The sequence below is a fragment of the Lissotriton vulgaris genome, chromosome 8 (assembly GCF_964263255.1).
Source record: "Lissotriton vulgaris chromosome 8, aLisVul1.2, whole genome shotgun sequence".
Classification (NCBI taxonomy): Eukaryota; Metazoa; Chordata; class Amphibia; order Caudata; family Salamandridae; genus Lissotriton; species Lissotriton vulgaris.
This window is the reverse complement of record NC_141696.1, coordinates 1,440,160,011-1,440,172,755: the sequence shown is the minus strand read 5'-3', so window position 1 is coordinate 1,440,172,755 and position 12,745 is coordinate 1,440,160,011. Positions and strand designations below refer to the sequence as shown.

Here is a 12,745-nt window from a genome sequence, read left to right as displayed (position 1 = left end):
GAAGGCTTTTATGAATAGGAAGGAAGCGCAGCGTGAGGACACAGAATTATTGAAGACATCAGTGAGGTCCCATAACCTTTTGGTCAGCACTCCTTCAATTGCACCCTATCTTATTTTTGTAACCGTTCCCTACCACAGGTTTCTGCTAACCAAGTTCAGGTTTAACCTGATACATTATCACCTTGGTTCATATAAGGGATGGCAGAAGCCAGATGAAGCCCCACCTTGCAGATGCGACGACTTTTCGGTGCAGGATACACTGCATTTCGTCATGTTTTGTAGCTTTTTTCAGGAGCAGAGGAAAAAATATTTACTCCCTGTCCTGAAAGAAGCTGGTTTTACCCAGGTTCGTCCTGCCTTGCTTTACCTACAGCTTTTGTCAAACCCCCGCACTGCCTTTTGTATTGCGAACTTTTTAGTTGCCGCAGCTAGGGCAAAAGCTGTCGGCCATAATTCGCCTTAGTAAAATTTTAAAGAATGAATTTGTATAGTCTTAACATGTGTATAGTATTTAAATTTTTATTGGTAGTTTAGATGATTTTTATGAATGCGTTGGGCTATGTATATATGGGCATATGTATCCTACGTTATGTCTTACAGTTTTATTGCTTATGTTTTATTGCTTATGTTTTCTTTGTATGACTTGTAATAAGTCGAAATAAAGATATCCTGACTGACCTCAGTCAACTTGGTCGCCCTCACAATGAAACTTGGCCCATACATATCACAGCTATATTGATTGTTCTGAAAAGGTGCATTAATCCCCGTAACTACGAGTCTTTACTGCACCAATCGACCATTATAAACATGTATATTCTTTTTAGTTCTGACAAAGTTAATTTTTTATTGTTTTCACCTTTGACTCACATCTAGAACGCCATAGTTCCCAGTAGCGTGCTTTGAAACCACGACGGGCATATGGATAAGACAAATTGACAGTATGAACATTAAAACAGATAAGATTAGAGGTGTTTTTGAAACTAGCAGGGTTTAAATTATAAATGTTATGTTTTGTTGAATTTGTGGCAATGCCTCTTTAAATTGTAAAAAGAAAAAAATGCAAGCCAAAACAAAAGCAAGAAGTGATGCACAGTGAATCCACACCCCTTGTGTGAAAGACTTCCTGAATTAAATTCGCAGGGTTTGGTCAGCGGCGCTCCAAAATCCTAGGCCGAGAAGCGTGTCGGTGGGGTCGGGTAGGGAGGGGCAGCGGGAAGGGGGCACGGCTGCACTTCTCCTGACGGCCCGCGGTGGGAGTCTGGCTCCAAGGGTCTGCTCTCGGAGCTGCGAGAGCGTGAGCTCTTTCCTCGCCGTTACTGCACTCCAGGCGGCAGCTGCGAAGGGTTATGTGAGGACAGTGTCTGGGGCCGCCGCTGCTGCTGCCGCCGCCGCTGCACGGGCTGCCGCTTCAGCTCTGTCAGATCCTGCTTCATGGGGACTCCTCTGAAGCCGAGGCGGGCGGCCACCTAGCAATGCGGCCCCTCTTCAAGAGAATGCAATTGTACGTCCTTCGCACCGGTAAGACGGATTTTATACCTCTTCTTATTCCCGACAGCACCTTCCCGTTTAACCCCTTCGACATTCAAAGGCACGTTCAAAACATAACCGCCTGTCGGGGCTGCTGATTTCCAAACCGCTGCGCGTGAGCAAACTTCTTTCATAATTTATTTTCGTTTTTATTCCAAAACAAGTACGATGTGTGCAGGGACTGTGAAAAGTTGTTTTTTTGAGATATTAAGCTTTCGACTGGATCAAATATTCAGACGTCCTTGAAAACAAAAACGTGAACAAGTCCATTAATTGTAGCACGACGATTATCGTACAGTAAAATAGAAAATGTAAAATAGTCGCCCATTGTATTTGGAGCTCCTGTTGAAAGGATAAGCGATGCGTTAATAAATTCTGTATGAAAAAGGGTTTCAATCTTTCATGGTAAAAATCTTGTGAAGTGCGACCGAACTTGCTGTTGGGTGGCTTGTTAACCAGAATTCGGAAGGTCTATCTATCTAGCTAGAAAAATTGCTTTAAATATTATGACATACTCTTGTGATAAGGAGACAAAATCTTCTCATGCAACTTGTTTAACTGAATTTTCGTTCATATATGTGTGTGTATGTATGTATGTAAATATATATATATGTGTGTGTGTATATATACACACACACACACACATATGTGTATATATATATATATATATATATATATATATATATATATATATATATATATATATATATATATATATATATATATATATATATATACTCTAAGCATGTCGGAGTAGTGCATGTTTTCTATCAAAGATTTGAATCTGTACTTCATAAACCTAATGCGTTTAACTGTTCTGCCCTCTTCGAAAAATAAAATGTTATTTTTAGACCGTGAGTAAGTGTTGGCTAACAGTAAACTTTACAGATTAAAACTTAAATGAACAGGCTCAATAAAGTCTCCATTTCATTTTTTGAAGACTAGGTTAAATATTTTTCAGTGATACAGTGAAGTTAGCTTTTCTCAAGACATCTTTATTGCGGGCATGTGTACAAGCGGTATTCCCACTCTGGGGTCCTCGTTTACCGGGCATCTGACACGTTTTCTACCACTCTGCCTTATATTTCTACTTTCTCTCCCTTTGTTTACATAGAGTCTCACCTTTAACACCTTACCGATGTTTTGACACTGACCCTCCCTAATCACAAAAAGGAGGTTCTGAGACCATATAAGTGCAAACGGTGTATCTAAACTGGATGTGCACCGAAAAAATGATATTTTTATTCTGCATAGTTTTTATTCCATTATATGCACTGTTGCTGTGACAAACTTTGCTACATCACTTTGTTGGCGGATACCGAGGTTCAGTGTTTAGTTTTGATTATATTTGTGATATTTACAGCACTTGACTAGTATTTTTAAGGTATGTACGTAATAGAGATTAAAAATATACACTGGAATGAAGGAACACTAGGTGGATGTATTTTTGACGCGTGGTCTGTGTCATATGGGTACTAAAACTAATTATTTTACCTGCAAGTCGTGAGCATCCCGTTTTTTCCTAAATACTGTGGTACAATAACATCTTTGTTTTAGTACATACACTGGTATTGCAGCCTACTTCACAGCGAAAAACTTAAAGTGAAAAGGCTTCGTGGTACAGTGTGTGGACATGCGCTGTCCTGTGTAAAACCCAGGTTTAGGGAATAATCTACCCCTAGTTTTTTTTTCTAGCAAATCAGGATCATATAATGCCTCCCTACCTTTAGCCCACGTCACACATCGAACCCCCCTTGAAACCAATGCTTGTATGACCAAAGACACCTTGAATTTTAGCTTTCTGGGTCACGAAATTAATTATTCGAAAATTCCTTCTAATGGTTTTATAAGAGTATTGCCGAATATTTAACACATAAAAAAGTTATCCAAAGTGTCCTGATCAAGATATACCCACGTTGACGCCATTTTGATCCCGTGAGAAACTCCACGCGTTAAGTTTTAGGCACAGTCTCTTCCAGGAGGCAGTACACACATTTTATAGCACCAGTCTTATTTTAGATAACTCTTGTAACTCGTCCGACTGGTGCATTCACTTCAGGGCGGTTGTTGATACGAAGGTGAGAGGTGAACAAAATCCCATAGCATCCACTTATGTTTTCATGCTTCTGAGACAGACTCAACATAAACGCCATTGAATTTGGAGCAGTAATTAGCAATCTTTATCTGACGAACACTCTGTATATATGCCTTTTATGTTATGTTACGTGATTTATCGTGCTGTTGTGGGGCCTGGTTGGGACTGGATTACAGAAAGCAGAATATAATGGGGAGGGGTTAGCAACATGTAAGTGGAACAGTGCTGCAGTTTTTACATTTCACCTACTTACATTCTGAGTCACACAGGTGTTACACGATTTGTCCAAAATAAAACAACTTTGTGTTTAGCTGCAATGGTGCTATGCCAGTGAACAACTAAACCGGGTCGATAGAAACAGGAACACCATGGTCTCAAGGCTTTGATTAGTCTACACCTTCATTCACACATTACAGTCATCGCTTTTTCTGTGAGGGTAAAGGGTGGTGTTCATGGCACAGATCACAGGGGTCCCCATTGAGAAAAACATGAAATTATGTGTAGTGGAATTTGAGTGAAGAGATCCCAGCTAAATACCTGAAAACATTATGCATACGTGGCCTGATTGTAGCCAAGCTTCGAAGGGAGTATGCCCCCACTGAGATAGAAATGTGGAAAAAGGATATGGGCTGGTATATGCTGGCTAAAACAATATGTTTATGAAGGGAGGGGGCACAAATATAGGAGAAAGTTGGGGATAAGGGCGCTAATTCAGAGATATACTGTGAGATCTCAGCCTTTGGTAATGACTCAGGATGCATTCAAGTCCATATTTTTAGGCCCACTGTGCCATCCCAGAATTAGGCCCAGCCCTATGCAAATCAGCCTTGGTCCTGATGAAATAGGAACAGACAAGTACGAACTTCCAGGCTAGGTCTCATCTGAGCTGGAACACAAGTGACCCCAGACTGGTTTCTAACTAGTAAGGTCTCATCAGTAAGGTATAGCTTGATTCCTGTAGCACAATGAGAACGGGACTCATGACTGATCATACTTCATATACATACTGTGGGCATACTCCTAGGGGCCATACTCCACTGAGTCAAAAATGAAATAAATAGCGTCAAGGGCCCTTGATTCCAATGTTAGCAACTCAGCTACTAAAACAAAACCTCTGGTCCATCCTTATATTGATAACCAAAAGGACAATAATATAATAATTACTCCATAAGTCATTTGACATGTTGCCTAGGCCCGTAAGCCAATGAAGACCATTAATGTGCATTTTGATTAAAGAGTTTTAAACTTTTTTTTTCCTAAAAAAGAACTGTCACTACAGAACAATGTATATCCACGTCAGCTGCTTCCCCAAAAAATGATGTATGCAAAAATGGTGGCTCCTCTTCCTATTAAACAATGCTACACTACTAACACTGGTCTTTACAAATGGTTAGGGGTTGAAAATATCCGTCCTCTAAAACTCATAGGGGATGTGTGAGCCAGAATATACCCTGGAAACCACTTAGCGGCCATCAATAATTAGATTTTACTTGTTTAAACAAGGCCCCATTGCCTAGGAACCCTGATTAGCAACAATGTCTCTATTGTGTGCCCAATTTTGAGCTTTTCTGGCTTCCGCATGAAGTGCAACTGCCTTTGTTTAAAATGCATGGTTAATTCCCAACTCTAGCCCTTCATAGGTGTTTGCCTTCAGAGCTCCAGGGGACTTCCATCGTGCACTTGCTTATGAAAATGGTACCGGAAGTCAACGTTTTTAAGCCTAGATGAAAACTGCCCATTTCCAATTGCAACTGGAAATCGTACACATAGCTAATTCTTTACTCTGGAAGCCATAACCAACAATAATGTCCAGCAGTACTCATAATCTGTGTATTCCCAGGTAGAAAGAGCTTGATTCCCCTTTAGGCACCAATCTTCACTGCTTGAATTTACACCAGTAGTTTGTAGGTGCACCTTTCAGTGTCCTGTTAATATCACTTATAAAAACTGGACAGCTAATGGCCCATTTTCATTAGAACCTCTTCGGCCATTTCAGACTTGAGCTGTCTCTGAAGTTGCTTCAATTCCAAAACTATGAGTGTTATATTGTTATGCCACTCGTAAAGGAGTAAATGGTCAAGTGATATTCATTATTATGGCCTCTCTCTTTGCTATTCCGGGTAGGAGTCAATTACTTGGTGGCCAACCAGAAGCACCCGGACCTCTTGTCCTTGCCTGTTGTATGAATCCAGTTCCCCCTTCTATCTAATTTGTCTTGGATTTGGGGAGCTTGGACTCTCTCTGTCTTCTTCCTCCACCGAACAGTGCTTGATTTGTATGTCACTGCAGTCATCCCCAAGCCACAGTGCTCAAAAAGTGGGCCTAACAAAGCAATTTATATCTCTGGTTCACAGTCAGATTGACTTGTAAACTCTGGATACAAATGTCTTTATGATTCTATCATTGCTGTGTTATATCAGTCACACCGACCAACTATTATTATGTTATCAACCATGTCTTGTTATTGTTCATGTGTTCTAGTAAAAATTGAATTGGTGCTCTGGAAGGAAACGATTGTCTGCTCTTAATTTTGTTTTTGCGCTGTCAATTTCACCAATCCAAATTTCCTTTCATGTCGGTCAGAGGCCTTTCTATTTTCCATCTCCATGTGGTGGACAAAGAACTCAACATTTGGTTGCACACCTTCCCCAGTCTCAAAAAGGTATTGAGTGTAGTGGTAAATGACAGATTGCCCTTAGAAGTCTCTGAGGCTGAGCACATATGGACACTTGATGAATCTCCTAAGATGGTGAGGAGCAATAGTGATACAGTGTGGATGTCAAGGCATAAGGGTGTTGAATGATGATCCACACTTCAGAGCATTAGAGTGATCATGAAGTACGCGCATGGAGAAGCATCCACAAGATCCATTTGAGTAGCTAATAAATGCTTTTTAGAGAAGCACATTTTTTTTTTGTTTTTAGGATAGTCAAGCCAGGAATGAGTATACACAGAGTGTACATGATCAGGCCATTGAAGCATCAAGGGTGACATAAAGGACACTGGCTCTAACTCTGTGGATACAGGGTTTTATTTAGACACAATGGAGTCAGTTGTTTAAACTGAAAAGATCTCACAAACGGGAGACTGCATTAGACCTCAAGACCAGTCCTCTCAAGCAGCTGTGTGACAGCAAATTGGATGATACTGTATTTGATCTGGAGGTGAACCTCCATCCCCTTAGTTCGGATTGTACCCCTTAAGCATGAGTGACTAGGTATGTCAAGAACCAACTCTCCGAGCCTCTCGATAAGCTGATCCACATAGGTTACAAGCAGAGTGCCAAAGCTCAGACAATGAAGACAGAGTAACTATAACACTAAAGTGGACCCTGTAGTGTTTACATTAATTTAAATATACACCAAAATCCCTAAGAGAAGCCAGGGCCGAACGCCTGTCAGGATAAAGTGCTGGACTTACCAGGACCATTCATATTACTTCTCATATGGCAGAGGAGGTGAAGGAGTGTGATGAACCAATATATCCATGGATCCTAGCAGGGTTGGTGCAGAAGGCAATTTGCTTTTTATGCAGCACCAACTACTGAAAGAAATAAAGCATTGCTGCCAAAAATTTACCCGGGACTTGCTCAAAAGAGATAAAGCAGTGGCATAGGGTCTTCTTTTTTAGGGGGCCAATTTATCATAACTATGTCAAAGTTGTTGAGGACTTACACACCAAAAAATAAACCTCTTTCATCTTTGTCGATTGATTTTCTTTCAAGAGAGTTTTTTTGTAGACTGGTTGAGTCGGGGGGGATGCTTGTCCAGCATGGATTTCGATTTTCTCATGTTCCACCATCCAGAGGCTCCAACTTTCAGTGGTAGTAACATCTCAGACATTTGAGCCTGTTTTACCCAGTATGAGCATGAAGAGGTTACAGAAGAAGCTGAAGAGGAACATCAGGAGGCACTGTTGGATGGGGAACTCTTGCAGGTGAGTTAAACCACACAGGCAAATGGGCACATAGGCGAGAGTATTGCATTGGTTCTGGAAAAGTGGGACAAGATCTTTCAAGATACTTATGTGTTGCAGGCTGTTCAGGGAGTCAGGTTGCAGTTATACAGAATTCCCAGGAGCATAATTTTCCTAATAAAAAAGAAGGGTTTAAAAGAGATGTAACTGGTGATAAATTGTAGAGAGTCAATGACTGAATTTTGTACAGCCACTTGAAGGTAGAGAGTGATGGCCCCACTTTAGAAAGAAGATTTGATTGAGAATATGGAACTCAGGGACAGTTCTGTGTCAGTTCCAAGTTAGGATCCACACTGATTGTTTCTGGAGTTCACATAGCTAGGGCAAGGTTTGAAGTTGCCAGCTGTCCCAGCTCTCATTAGTCCCATGGTGTTTTACTTACCTGCTTAAGCCAACGGTGTTGGGTTTGAGAGGGATCAGTGTCGGGGTGATTATATATGTAGACAATATTATTTTTATGGCTTACAATTGACAGTCTGGTGGCAGTGGTGATGAATATTAACCATGGGTTAGGATTCGTCATACATTGGGAAAAGACTGTAGAGACCCACACTCAGAGAATGGAGGTCTCAGGGTTCATATTGTACACTATACATGCTATAAGTGTTTCAGATTCTGAGTAAGAAAGTGCACACCATTAAGAATGGATGTCGTGTGGTACTAGCAAAGAACAGGATTTCCCTGTAGTGATTGACAAAAGTATTGGGTTTCCTATCCTTCTTCCTGCCCATCTTTCGGAGACCACTCCATCAGAGGGGTTTCCAGAGAATGAAGATTCAGTACCTCAGGAGAGAGGCAGCATATTGGGAAGGAGGGGAGATTCTGCAAGATGTCCCAAAAGTATTCTCTGCAGGATAGAGCATATGGAAGAGATGACAATGAACGTCAGCTATCTGAAACGGTTATTTAGTTCCTCTGAAGTGAAGTACATAGTACAGGACAAGGTACAATGCTGCATTCTTCTCAAAATGGACAATGTTTCAGCAGTGAGATATTTGAGCCACTTTGGGGAAACTAGGTCCAAGCTACGATCAAAGCTGGTGAATGATTTGAAGAACTACTACCTAGAACATTAGAATTCAGGAGTGGCAGAATGCCAGGCTGAAGCCACAAGGTGGCATTCCTACTTTGAAGTAAACACCAGGGATTCTGTACTGGATCTGTATGTGGGTGTGGGCTGCAGGATGTCAGGGGATATTGCTAGACTGACCTGTTATGGAAATATTTATTCACTAAAAACCCAATGTGTATACCTCTTAATCTATGGACAATCTAAGCTTTTCTGAATCTACATCTGAACCAGTGGATTTACCGCAGGTTTGCTTTACCCTTTTTTCAATATGTATCTTTTTTTCTTTTTGCACTTTGAATATTTTTCCGAGATGTAATGCTAACTACTCATTTCCCACAGGACTAATTTGACTACATACAGTACCAAATGAATAAGTTAAGATGCAACTCAACTTGGCCTTCATGCCAACCAATTCGGAAAAGAGTTAAGTTCTCAAAACCCAGGTAGTTTCGACTTCCAATTGACAAAAGCATTTTATCTGGCTGGCTAACACACAATTCTTCCTTCCTCATAAGAATGGTGCAAATCAGGATGTTCAAAAATGTTTTAAATGCTATTAGAACGTATCATATGTCACCAAACAATCATTTGAATACGAAACTGTACAGATTGTTATTTGTTGTAAAATAAAAACAATAGCATTTGAATTTAATAGTATAGGTGTAACCCAGGCCAATATTGATCCAGTATGGCAACTGATCAGATAACCTACTTTTACTCGATCTTGAATGTGGAGGGTTAAAGGCATAATGCACTAAATCCTGACTAAACTGTGGAGGGTGGAAGGCAAAATGCACAAAATCCAAAATCCTTTTAACTTAATTGGATCCCAAGAAAATGTGGGGTATTTTGAAAGGACCACTGGGATATCTGAAACCATAACACTAAGGTCTCTTGTAATGCAGAATTCTCAAGGCAACATTTTAACTCTTTTGCTAGGTCCTTGGAGGAAACCATAGTGTAACCAAACATTAGGAGTCAGTGGCATTGCAGTTTCTCATGGACTTGATGTCAAGGTCTGTTGAGTCTCCTGCTTGCTTGCACAAGCAAAAGTGAACTTGCAGTAGCCACAGGGCTACTCTGCACTGAATAGTACACTTGAAAGGTGCACAGTCTCTCCTAAAGAAGGTCCCACATAGGAGATAAAAGTGGTGAAAACAAGCCTTTGTCAATCTTGAGACCCTAGATTGAGGTTTAATTCTTGAGTTATTTGCAAAGGTCTAAACTCTCCTTTATATAAGGTGTAGCAAGTCTGGCCTCCCTGCAATGAGTCGTATTTTTGCTGGGATTAGGGCGTTGTGCCATGTGACTGTTGTTTTCCGCCACAATGCTATGTCCCTAAATTCTACTGGTAAAATTGGTTTAGCCCAGTTGGTCTATTTTACATACCTCTAGGACAGAAAATGCACCAAAAGCATAGTAGCTAAATATTATATGTGGATTGCACTTTGTTTTTGCATCACCCATATAGATGACAAAAATGGGTGTCTGGCGCACCACTGTGCTCTGGCTGGGCTGAAGTTTAAAGGTACAGTAACACATGGCAAGTAGGAAAACATAAGTTGTGGCCTGTCCTTACCCATAACGGCATACTCCAATCTATGGGCAATTGTATATTCAATTAGCCTGTAGCGTGTGAGCCACATCAAGCTCTCCACCTCTCAGCTACGTAGGTGCATGATCCGTGTCCCGGGGGCCCGCTCAGGGAGCAGCCAGTCTGAGTAAGGAGGATCCAGGCAGGGAGATAACCCAGCCGGCGACGACAGGAGAGGCGCCCCATGTATGGATGTGCAGACGTTCCAGGCGGCATCCCAACATCGGCGCCCCCTACAGAAGCCTCACGGGGCTGCCTGGTGCAGAACCTCCGGGCCTTCACTAACGAGGCCTTGCCTCCTCCTCGATCACAAGTGGAATTAAAAGTCTCACCCAAGGTGCCCGGGAACCACCCAGGCGCTCCATTGGTGGTAAGCCAGAGCCTTTTAGTGTAAGGGGTACGGTACTGTAGCCTCTGCCTGGGCACCAGCCCCAAAAAACGTCTGGTACACCTGCCCGAGTCTACAGGCATGTCATCAATGCCCCAGCAGCACCAACACAACACTCCGGTTTGCCTCAGGTCACCCCTCCAGGCATGTACAGCAGCAGGTAGTGTCAACATATGAGCCCCCCACCATGTGATCCTCCAAAGCGTCCAAATGAGTGACTGCCATAATGATTCTGTAGGTCCTCACTGCAGGTGGGAGGCCTTCAAGTCTCAGTCAGACTTTGTGTGACTCAAAGGACCTGCCGGGCGCGCCTTTCCACCGCGACCCGGTCTGATTAAGACAATCTTTTTCCTTGGGGGATGGGGCCCAGCTCGGATGGCCGACTGCCCGCTTTCTCGTCTCCTGTCCCTGTCTGTCCGAGGAATTAAGAAATCCCAATGCGAGGAGTCACCATCCAGGTCCCCCATGGACGTTCCCCGCAACTCTCAGCGCAGCGGGTAGGCAGGTGCCAGTCAGCGGCAGCCACCAACAGAAGTGAGCCGGCCCAACAGCCGGCACCCAGCCCCGGAGCTCGGCCAGGGCGGGGACCTCAGCAGGCGTTAGGCCACAGTCTGGCCGCACCTCCGTCATGACAGGAGCCCGGCAACAGCAGCCCCAATCCGCACCTCCGTATGGCCCCCGTATTCACCACCAACCAGGGGAGCCAAAGCTGGCTCGAGACAACGGGTTGGGCTGGCCAGTCGACAGATGCTTAACAGGCTGGCAGCGGAGCCCCTCAAGCTACGGCCGCTATGTTGGCCATGCCCCTTGTGCACAGGGTAAGATGGACACCTCACCACCACCTCCTCAGAACCTTCCAAGACCTGGGAAGACTACACCTGAAAAACAAGGCCTGTTGGAAGAAAGACAACTTGTGGTTGAGCTACATGAAAAGGACTCAAAGGGTCTGGACTCTCTCTGCCTCCCAGGGAATGGAACTGCTCCCTGAGCTTCAATTTTTTTATTTTTTTTATTTTACAGAGTTTTATATAGCACAAACCTGACCTGGTATCGGAGCGCTTTACATAGCACCAGTTGCGTTAAATGAGGACACATTCATCATTTTTGTTAGGTACGGGGAGATTGTGATTTGCCCAGAATAACAGGATGTTCAGTGTCATTGCAGAGACTCAAACCCGGTTCCCCAGATTCAAGGTCACCACCCTAGCTGTTAGGCCAACTCCTCTCCCCAAGTGGTTGGTCTCCTGTTTGCCTGCTTAAGGGACATCAACAGCAGAAAGACATATGACTCCGAGAGACCCAGCTGACCACTGTGTAGTGGAAATTGTAAGAGACCTGGCTGGAGAGAGATGTGGCGCCTAGAAACCTGCCTTCATGAGAAAGGGGCTGAAGTGCTGACCAGTAGGAACTTAGTAATTTTTTCCACCTCCACAGGACCGGAACAAACTTCTGAGACTTGCCCGAAGAGGTTGCACCTAAGGCTGGCACGAAAGGCAGGTTTCACACGCTGGGTGCTTTGTATCACTGAAAATAGGTCCAGCTGGACACCACAGTAAAGATATCCGGCCTTGTGGAGTCTTCCCGGCTCTGCTGAAGAATTTTTCTAACCAAAAAGTAAATAAGTCCAAAGGTAAAACCTTGGACCCTGGTGAGGCGACAAATCTACCCGTTTCACCAAGTGACCTTGGTAGATATGAAATCCACGTTTGTGCTGCCCAGAGCTTTAGATGACAAAACCAGTGGCTTCAGTGGGAACTTAACAGCAGCGTATCCAACTTTGTGGGAACCTCACCACCCTCAGCCTTGAACTTTGCACTATTGAGGGATTCTGATTTCCATTTCAGACACTTAAGTCCAAAGGTAAATGCTGTGACCAGTACAGTCCTCTTGGGGTATCCAACCACTGCTTTATCGTGCTCCGTCTGAAATCCTAGTCGACTAAAAATGTCAATGCTGCTTTTCTAGGTCTTTTGTGCCTTAAAAATCCATATCTCCAGTTCCTATTACCCAATTTTGACGATCTTGGCACCTTTTGCTCATTAAATATTTCTCTAGTTATCTAAACTTGTTTGGGAAATGCATTGTAATCTTGAC

At 43.0% G+C, this 12,745-nt stretch overlaps 1 protein-coding gene across 4 annotated transcripts in view; it reads left to right on the top strand.

Moving 5' to 3' along the window:
- The first annotated feature begins 1,109 nt into the window (after positions 1 to 1,109).
- Positions 1,110 to 12,745, top strand: part of ZBTB20 (zinc finger and BTB domain containing 20) — a 2,236,857-nt gene continuing 2,225,221 nt past the window's right edge. For 3 of the 4 annotated variants that reach the window (XM_086935527.1, XM_086935525.1, XM_086935524.1), the window contains exon 1: positions 1,110 to 1,518. The gene's annotated coding sequence lies outside the window, so the exon portion shown is untranslated. The remainder of the gene's footprint in view (positions 1,519 to 12,745) is intronic. The other variant, XM_086935528.1, reaches the window with a different exon arrangement.